The sequence below is a fragment of the Octodon degus genome, unplaced genomic scaffold, assembly GCF_000260255.1.
Source record: "Octodon degus isolate 3935 unplaced genomic scaffold, OctDeg1.0 scaffold00214, whole genome shotgun sequence".
NCBI classification, from domain to species: Eukaryota; Metazoa; Chordata; class Mammalia; order Rodentia; family Octodontidae; genus Octodon; species Octodon degus.
The window spans coordinates 1,841,800-1,851,576 of NW_004524790.1; positions in this window are offsets into that span (position 1 = coordinate 1,841,800).

Here is a 9,777-nt window from a genome sequence, read left to right on the forward strand (position 1 = left end):
AGAGCGGGGCCGGCCGAGGGCCGCAGCGGGAGCTGCTGGGACTTGTAGTCCGCCCGCCCCGCCGCGGCCGGCGCCATCGCCGCCCCCGCCCCCGGCCAGCCTTTGTCTCGGCCCGGCCACCCCTCCATGCGCGCTCCCGGGCCTGGGCCCTTCCTGTCTGCCTCTGTGCCCCTCTCCGGCCCTGTCTGACTCAGGCCTTGTCGCTCTGCGTCCACTCCATTCTCCGCCCTGCCTCAGCCTTGATTCTCCACTACTGTCCCCTTCTCTGTCCCAATCCCTTTGTCTCCGGTCCTGTCTCTTGGCCTGCCTCATCCTTCTCTTTGTTTCTACCTCTTTCTCTGTCTCAGCCTTCTGTCCATATCTCTGTTCCAAAAACAGCAAATAAACTGTCCAGGGTGGTGCGCGCCTGTCATCCCAGCACTCCGAGGCTGAGGCAGGAAGATCACGAGTTCGAGGCCATCCTGGGCTACATAGCAAATTCTGGACCAGCCTGCACTGCATAGCGAGATCCTGGCTTACTCACCATGCACAGATCAAGCCCTGCAGTTTCAAAACATACTTATCTTTGCTTGATCTCAGGTTTACCCCCCAAAAAAAATTATTTTTTAATGACAGTGGAGGCTTCCACTGTTTCTGAACAGCGTTTTTTCACACCCTGCAAAGCAGAGTCTGAAATGTTTTTTCCCTTAAAGTCTTCCACCTGCTACCCACATACCTGTCCCTACTGTGTGCCTGGGGATCCAGGTGCCTGGCCCCAGCACTCATTTCTGGAGCAGCACAGCCAGGCCTGGGAAGACCCCTGGCAGGCTTTACCCCAAGACCCAGGCCCTGGTAAAAGGAAGACCCAGTCTGGGGTAAAGGAAGGAGGTGAAAAGTAGCTCCTGGCAGCCAGGCCTGATGTTCTCTATGAAATCTAAACAATGGTCCCAGAAGATAAACAGTGAGCAGACGAGGCCACTCTGAGCACATCTGAAAGATACACACAAGGACAGGCTGGAGCCACAAAATTGAGTGCACGCCCCCTCCTTGCCTGCCAGGCTCAGCTCTGATTTCTGACCCTGCTACCTGCAACTACCTCCCCTAAAGGTCCAGAGCCATGTGCAAGGTGAGGTCATTCCACGCCAGGGTGTCCAGCGAGTCAGACAGACGGCTCTGGCTGTGCTGGTGGAGCCTGGATGCAGCTGTACCTGAAGCCGGAAGCCCTCGTCATCTCTGCTTCTAGGCGCCAGAAAATTTCTGGGTGTTTGAACTCCGCTTTGTGCATTTCTGTCCCTTGCATTCATGATGTTCTTGACTGAGAAATTACTACCTGGAAAGGGAAGAGTATTAAGGAAAATGGCTAAAAGTGTGGCATTGGTTAAGCCAAGGTGAGGTTGAGAGACAGGACTGCCACACGCATGAAATAGTGGAGCAGTCTGGCTTCTTAGGGTTGTGCAGCACACAGGTTGTCTGGATGTGCAAGATGGGGTAGGAAAAGTCTGGCAAATACTGAGACTTTTAAAACCTTATTCTGATGAAAGACATACTGCCATGCATCCCCATTCAAAATCCTTCCCTTCAGTTCAACACGCTTGTCCGATCAATCTTGTACCTTTCCAAAGCAGCTCTGGATGTCCTCTTGTGAGAGTCTTTCGTTGTGCTGCTGTGGCTGCCTCTATGTCCTGAATCGATTCAAAACTCGGACCTTGCTTGGTCCTGCTGACCCTGAGGTGAGGCAGAGCCTGGGGCGAGCCAGAGCTGACCTGGTGCAGTGTTGGTGAGGGTGCACTGCCGTACTGTCAGGAGCCGGCCTCTCCACTATGTGGCATTCAGCAGAGGCATTCACTGTATTTTTAAAATATTATTTATTTATTTATTTACTTGGTGCAGGGTCTTACTATGCAGCTCAAACTCGTAGTGATCCTCCTATCTCAGCCTCTCCAGCACTGGGGTACACTGGGGCATGGCATGCAGTACCAAGGATCCAACCTGGGTCCTTGCACTTGCCAGGCAGGCATTTTGATCACTGAGCTGTCTCTCCAGCCCCCATTCACTATATTTTCTATTGTACCTTGCGAAGGCAGTCACAAAATCGGACTTCCAGAGCTGCTTCAGAAATTGATGTGCTGGGGAGATAGACCCTGTTCTAAATTCAATTTTTTAAAAAAGAAAGAAAGTGAAGTGGGGGGGCCAGGGAGATGGCTCAGTAGAATAAGTGCTTGCCTGGTAAGCACAAGGGCCTGAGTTCAATACCTGGTTCAAAAAAAAAAAAAAAAAAAAAGGAAGAAAAAGAAAAGAAAAGAAAAGAAAAAGAAAGTGAAGTGGGCTGGGTAGATAGAACAGTAGCTCAAGCACTTGCCTGGCAAGTGCAAGTTTCAGAGTTTGATCCTCGGTACTGGAAAGGAAGGAAGGAAGGGGAGGGTGAGGGGGGAGAGAGAGAGGGAGAGAGAGAGAGAGAGAGAGAGAGAGAGAGAGAGAGAGAGAGAGAGAGAGGAGAGAGAGAGAGGTAGATTTGTTAGATTTGGTGATGACTGCCTGTAATCCTAGCACTATGGGAGGCCAAGGCAGGAGGATCATATGATCAAGCCCACCCTGGGCAACTTAGCAGTTTAGGGAGATCCTGTCTTTAAAATAATAATAACAACAACAACAACAACAACAATAATAATAAAAGTCTGGGTGTGTTGCAGAGTGTGACGGTGGCCTAGGGTTCAATATACAGTGTGTGTGTGTGTGTGTGTGTGGGCAAACAGATTTATTCTACTTTGTGAAATTGGTAGAACTGAATACCCTGTCCCAAACTTTAATAATGAGGTGGGTGACAAAATTGGGGTTACCAGAGAAGTGGGGGAGGCTGGATGTCCTAGGCTACTCTCTGACACTGAATATCCCACAACATTGGACATCTCTCGTTCTACTGAGGCAAGACTCAGCTGCTTGTAGCATTGCATGCCTATAATCCCAGCTACTCACATTCAGGGCAGCCTGGGTAACTCAGCAGCACAGAGTTAAAACAAAAAATAAGAAGAGACAGGGATGTTGCAACGCTGTAGCAAAAATAGAAAAATGGGGGGGTAACTATCAGCCGACCTCCAGATTGTAACTTGGGGCAAAATAGGTGCTCTGGGAAAACACAGGTCTGTCACTAGGAGACAGGGTCAAGAGCAAGACTGGAAGCCAGACCCAAAGATCCCAAGGGGTTTGGGAGACTAGATGGTCCCAAGAGGGCCAGCCAATCACAGCCAATTCCATATCTGTGGGCATAGTGATTGGCTCATGGCTGTGCATGAGACTCAAATGGGCCAATCAGCATCTTCCTTAAATTATTTGTCTTGAGAAATGCTTTGGGGGGGACCCTGTTCCTCCTGGGCTTTGACAGTAAGGATCAAGGTTGCCAGCATTTCCCTTTATCCTACTCTGTCATCACTTGGAAGGAAATGACACAGAGATGTTGAGGGAGACCAAGAGAGAGAGAGAGTGTGTGTGTGCGTGTGTGTGTGTGTACACGCACGCACACATCCTACGGAGAGAACCCAGGGTCTCCCTGCTAAGCAAAGCCTCTACCACCACGTTAGCATTCCATTGTTGTGACAAAATACCGGAGAAAAACAATGTTTCTTTTCTTTTATTTATTACGCATTTAGTACACGGTCTACAGGGTCTCACCACGGAGCTCCGACTTGTAGTGATTCTCCCGCGTTCAGCCTCCCAAGCGCTGGGATTATAGGCGCGCGCCACCACGCCAGGTCTCATTCGCCCTCTCAGCGCGCCCTGGGAGTAGGGCCGGCACGGCAGGCCGGGGATGGAAGCCTGGCGGCTGAGCTCTGCCTGAGCAGGCGTTCTAGTCCGCTGAGCTATCTGACCGGCCCCTGAGAAAAGCAATGTAAAGGAAGCTGGGTCTATGTAGTGGTTTCAGAGGTCCCAGTCAGCGGTCAGCTTGTAGCATTGTTTTGAGCTCCACGTGCACTAACAAGGCATGGTGGGGGAGGAGCCTGCTCACACCTGGCCACCAGGAAGCAGTGCGAGGAAAGAACTAGGCCAGAGTCGTTCTCCCAAAGTTCCACCCCCCAAGAACCACCTCCTGCAAGGAGGACCCCTGCCAAAATTTCTGTCACCTTCCAATACTGCCATTGAATTATAAATCCAAAGTGGGCATGGTGGTACACGCCTGTCATCCCTGTACTCGGAGACCACCCTGAGCGAGCTGCAAGCCCATAAGCTGGCTTTCTGTATTAAAGGTCTGAGTCTGTCCTCGACCTGTGCGCCTTGCCTGACGAGCCAGCAGTTGACATTTGGAAGCAGAGCTCCCTGTGCGCAGGTCACCGAGGAGGTCTCAGTTCCCCGCGATGTCGTGACATCTTGGAAGGCAAGGCAGCATTTCAGCCGAGGACTCCCTCACTCTCTGATGAAATTCTATAGAAGTAAATTTTAACCTAAGAGGAAGATGGCTTTCCCATTACTCAACCACGTGTTTGTGCAAGAGCGCTCTGTCTCTCACTAGAGCTTGCCCACCTCAGTGCCCCTCGTGCTGCTGCTCCCTGGGGCTCCCTTCATACACTCTAGAAAGCTGGATGCTCAATAAGACATGATGAGTCTGAGAGTCTGCCCTTAGCTGGCTGAGAGCTCTGGCCTTCCAGACACCCCAGCGTCCTCAACTATTGTCCCTGTTCGGGTGCTACTTATGTAGCTCAGCCCCCAGGGATGCACTATCCCTGCAATTAAACATATGAGCTTTTGGGGATGTTTTAGAGCCAAACTGTAGCAACCACCAAGCTTGAATCCCTAGCATCCCCACTGCAGGACTCCTGTGTTTAAGTCAACAAAGCCTTTTTTAAAAAATTTTTTTAGCATGGAATGGAATGGGTCAGTTTTCTTTCCTTTAATTTTTTTTTTTTTTTTTTTTGCGGAACTGGGGATTGAACTCAGGCCCTTGTGCTTGCCAGGGAAGCGCTTATTCCACTGAGCCATCTCCCTGGCCCTCAAATTTTTATTTACTTATTTGGTACAGGGTCTTGCTATGCAGCTCAGACTCATAGTGATCCTCCTGTCTCAGCCTCCCCAATGCTGGGATTACAGGTGTGTGTCACCATGCCCAGTTTTGGTGGCTGGCACAGTGTGCAGTACCGGGCATTGAACCTGGGTCATTGTGCTTGCTAGGCAGGCGCTTAGACCACTGAGCTATCTCCCCAGTCTCTTTTCTTTTATTTTCTGTCTTTTTTTTTTCAAAGTTTTATTGATAAACAGATAGCAATGAGACAGTTTCAAATCAAATCGGAAGTACAGTTTCAACAAATAATACACTGCATATATTCTTCTTAGTGGTTAATTGCTGTACAAGATTCGGACTTGTGATCCTATTTACAAACACCATTAGAACAAATCATTCTATTTTCTGTCTTTTTGAGACAAGGTCTCACTATGCATGCAGGCTGGCCTTGAGCTCACTTGGTAGCAAAGACTGTTCCCAAAATCACAACAATCCTCCTGCCTCAGCCTTCTGAGTGCTGGGATGAGAGTTGTGTGCCACCACTCCCAGCTAGATGAGAGTTTCTGTTGCTAGGGTCTTACACTAACATCTAGGCCCCTGGAGGTGCACCCAAGTGCCAGGCCCTGCCTTAGGACATGCACCATTTTTGCTTGTTTTGGGCTTTTTGATTCTTCTGAGACGAGGTCTTGTTGTGTAGATCACGCTGGTCTCAAAGTCATGGAGAGCCTCCTGTCTCAGCTTCCCATGTACAGGTGTGCACCACCATGCTGGGACAACAGGTACATCTTTTATCTTAGATTTGCTTTTTGCTTTTGTTTTGCAGCATTGGCAATTGAACCCAAGACCTTATGTGTGCTGGGTGATTATCAGATCCTTTTGCTCGTTCCACGAAGGAGAAACTTTGGCCGCCCCTATTTGATAAATGAGGAAACAAGGGTCACTTTGAAATCACCTGCCCAAAGATGATAAGACAGGCAAGCAGCAGGTCTGGATTTTGTTGCTGGATGATGCGTATTATCAACACAGTTGTCTTCCTTTGAGAACTAGTTCGGAGCTCCCATGTTCCCTCCTAAAGCACTCATGGTGGCCTGTGAGCCCCAGGCGGGGGTGGGAATGTGCTATGACAGACAGGACGCAAATCCACGCTGTGTGTCCACAATCACCCTGCCACAAGGTCCTTCCCGAAACACTGTTTAAACATTTCCAACAAAGTCTCTCTTCTTCCCTGGAAAGCCATCCCAGGCCTCGTTAGTTCGATCCCCAGGCCTGCCATGCCAGCCCTGCCACCGGGGTGTGCTGAGACAGCGGTTGAAAGATTGAGACTGGGCGTGGTGGCGTGTGCCTGTAATCCTAGCACTTGGGAGGCTGAAAACAGGAGAATCACTATGAGTCCAGTCTACGGAGTGAGACCCTGTAGACCCTGTAGACCCTGTCCTCATTACAGAAAAAAAGAAAATACTTCAAGTTGTGCTGCTATTCAGACCCTGCTAACTCCAACTCATTGCTCTTTATCTGGCATCGCACCTGCTTTAAATCATTCCTGGAGCCAGACAAGAGCATAAACAATCCTGCAGCTGGAGCTACCTGGAGCTGACAACACTAAGGGAAGTTTTCTGTGCTTCCTGGCAGGTGAGGTGGAAAGGGAAATTCTTTCTAACCTACTGTTCTGGCCGATGGGCAGAAAAGGTTGATCAGGAGAGTCTCATTGCAGTGGGTCTGGACCAAGGCAATGAATTGCTCCTTGCCCCATGTAGGGGACATCTGGTATTTGGAAAACTGGAAGGAGGGTGCTTTCCTGGCCTCTGATGTACACTAAGGCATTAGAATGGCACTAACATCTTGGAATGTGTGGGATGCAATCACAGACGAGGCTTTTGGGGGTTACTGGATGATGGGGTGCTATACTTATTGGTGGATTAACGATTAATGCTGTTAGAAAATAGGGACTGCTAGTCCTGGTGGCGCTCACCTGTAATCCTAGCGCTCAGGAGGCTGAGGCAGGAGGATTACTGTAAATTCCAGAGCATCTTGGATTACATGGTGAGTTCAAGACCCGCCTGAAGCACATAGCAAGACCCTGTCTTACAAAACAAGAGGTGGCCGGGGGATGTGGCCTGTGATGGGCGTGGCCTGGTGTGGGCGTGGCATGGAAGGGCACAGGTGTGGTTTCATGTGGGTGTGGCCTGGATAGGTAAATTGACCTTCCTTTGAGCTGGGCTTCCTGTTCTCATCGCCATGAGGTGAGTCATCTCCTCCACCAGGACCTTATGTGGTACCTTTTCTCCTTTTGAACTGGCTACCCTGGACGCAAACATGAACTTTGGAGGTTTAATCCCAGAAGCACGAAGCCGAGTTCGCTCCTTCCCTGATGTTCAGCCTAGAGAGGCAGGTCTCAGGCAAGGTTTCCAAAGCCCATTTTGTCCCTGCAGATGCCACTTTCTTCGCCTCAGACCCCTCACCTTAAAGGCGGGGTCCTGTCCAAGCTACTGGACCTCACCAAGCCCTGTCCTCTGTGAGCTCCAAGGTCCCACCCCCTTCCTCCTTGCAGTTCATTTTGTCCATGGGTGGACTTCTTCCTCCTCGGGTCTCCTCTTGGCCTCAAGGCGTCTGTCAGTTTCCCCCGGAATAGTGACTGCTCTATAAGGCTCTATCAAAACAAAGGAATGAAGCAACAAATAGAGAGTTCCCACTTACCTCCCTCATTAGAGACTTTACAGAGGCAGGCCCAAATGAGCAGCCAAAGCAACTGGAGTATAGAGAGCCCTTCCTGGTCCTCGTCCCCATCTGGGAGGTTTGTATTTGTAATCCCAAGGATAAATTATCAGAGTTTCATCAAGTTAATTCCAATCTACCACATCCAGTGCAGCCACGGTGAGAATAAAGGCCCTAAGGCATATTTGTAGTTTTGGGGAGCCAAGGGGTCCTAAGTCCAGCCACAATGATGGATGTCAAGAACAAACCTCGACCCAAGGCCCAATCCAGGTTTTATTCACTTATGAAGGAAGGAGTGGTTGGAGGATGAATGACTGAGAATGGCAGGAAGTAGGTGAGTGCTGGGAGCTAGGCTGGGTAGGAGGCTGAATTCACCTCTGCAACATGCAGAGACAAGGATAGGCATAGTAATCTGCGCTACACAACTGAGATATTATCTAATGTTTTGGGGTCCGTGCTTAAGCTCTGGTGGGTAATCTTGCAAACCCCAGGAAGTCGTAGCCTCTATCTCGAGGCTCAGTCGCAGCTGATAGTGTGGAACATTGGCTCTTCGTCCCATCTGAACCCAACTCACACTAGAAGGCAGCAGGTGGGGGGTTCTGGGGAAACACACCTGTTGTCTTCAAAGATTACCACCAGTACCTCAGCTAGACTGATATGCACTGCCCAAAGCCAAATAAAGTGGGCCTGCAAGGGGGCCTGCCCATTAGCTCAATTGTTTAAGCAAAGCAGTCAGGCTCTGGATGCTGTGGTTTGATCCCCTCATCCTCATGCCTTATCAGACCTGCCCTTAAGGCATCCTGAGCCAGCCCCCGCCCCCCCCCCAAAAAAAAGCCAAATGAAGGCATAAGGAAAAGCCCTAGCCAACTCCATACATGTCAGTACATGGAAATAGGATCAGGCTCCATCAAAACGGAGACAAGTGCTCTTCTTTTCAGGAGAGTTACCTAGCTGGTCCTTCACCCTGGAATATGGTCTAGGGCTGTCCTACTGGACCGGATTGTGGATCTGTCTGGGATCTTGATGTCCCCCCCACAAAAAAAAAAACAAAACAAAACTGAGCAGGACACCCAAAACAGCAGCAGGTTCTCAAATTTATTTGAAAATGAAAGTGCACTCCAGAGGATGTGAGTGGGCCAGTATGAGGAGGTGAAGGAGCGAGGGAGCTTCATACTCAAGGTTTTAAGCATTAAGGTTGGGTGAGATTAGAGGGACTGATCTGAGGTTTGGCTCTTGCCAGACTGACGGTGGCTCAGCCACTCCATTGGGCAGGAGTGTCTGACCTCTATGGCCCTGGAAGGAAATGTCATGGCGCCCCAAGCCCATGGGAGTGTCAAATTTGCATAGTCAATGACATGGTAATCAGGGTTGAAGAAGGCCCCTGAGCATATGTGTGAGCTCAGTGTGTATATGCTAAATTACCTGGTTGTCTTTTCCTTGAGTTTTACTTTATTTATTTATTCACTTTTTGTGGCCTGTTCAGCCTGCCCTCCTGGTGTGGCCTGTGGTGCTGGGGCGGAACTGAGGCCCTGCACTTGCCTAAGCTTGCCTTAGCAGGTGCTTTAGACAACTGAGCTATCTTGCTGGCCCCTCCCCGTAGGTTTAGACCTGGGCATCCTGGTGCTGGGCTAAGGATTATTTACTTTTTATTAGCATACATTTGCAGTATGCAATACTTACATTTATTGTGGAGGGGCTCATATACGAGCTTAGCACCTAATTCTCTCACCGCTTCCTCTCCTTTCTTCCTTCCCCCTACAACTCTTGTCCCTCTTCCCTTTGTAATAAAAAAATTTCTAGGGCCGGGGAGATGGCTCGGTGGAATAAGCGCTTCCCTGGCAAGCACAAGAGCCTGAGTTCAGTCCCCAATTCTGCCAAAAAAAAGTTTTTTTTCTAAATCCCTTTTCCCTGCCTTTTTCCATCTGTTATTCCCTTCCTGTTTGAAAAAGAAACCCCGGGGGCCTGGCCCTAGCTCAGTCCTTTAAGTGGCTGCTTCCACAAAGCTGTCAGCCTCAGGTTGCTGGAGTTCGAACCTCACAACTCTCCCTTCTTCGGGGCCCTGGCCCTAGCTCAGTCCTTTAAGTGGCTGCTTCCACAAA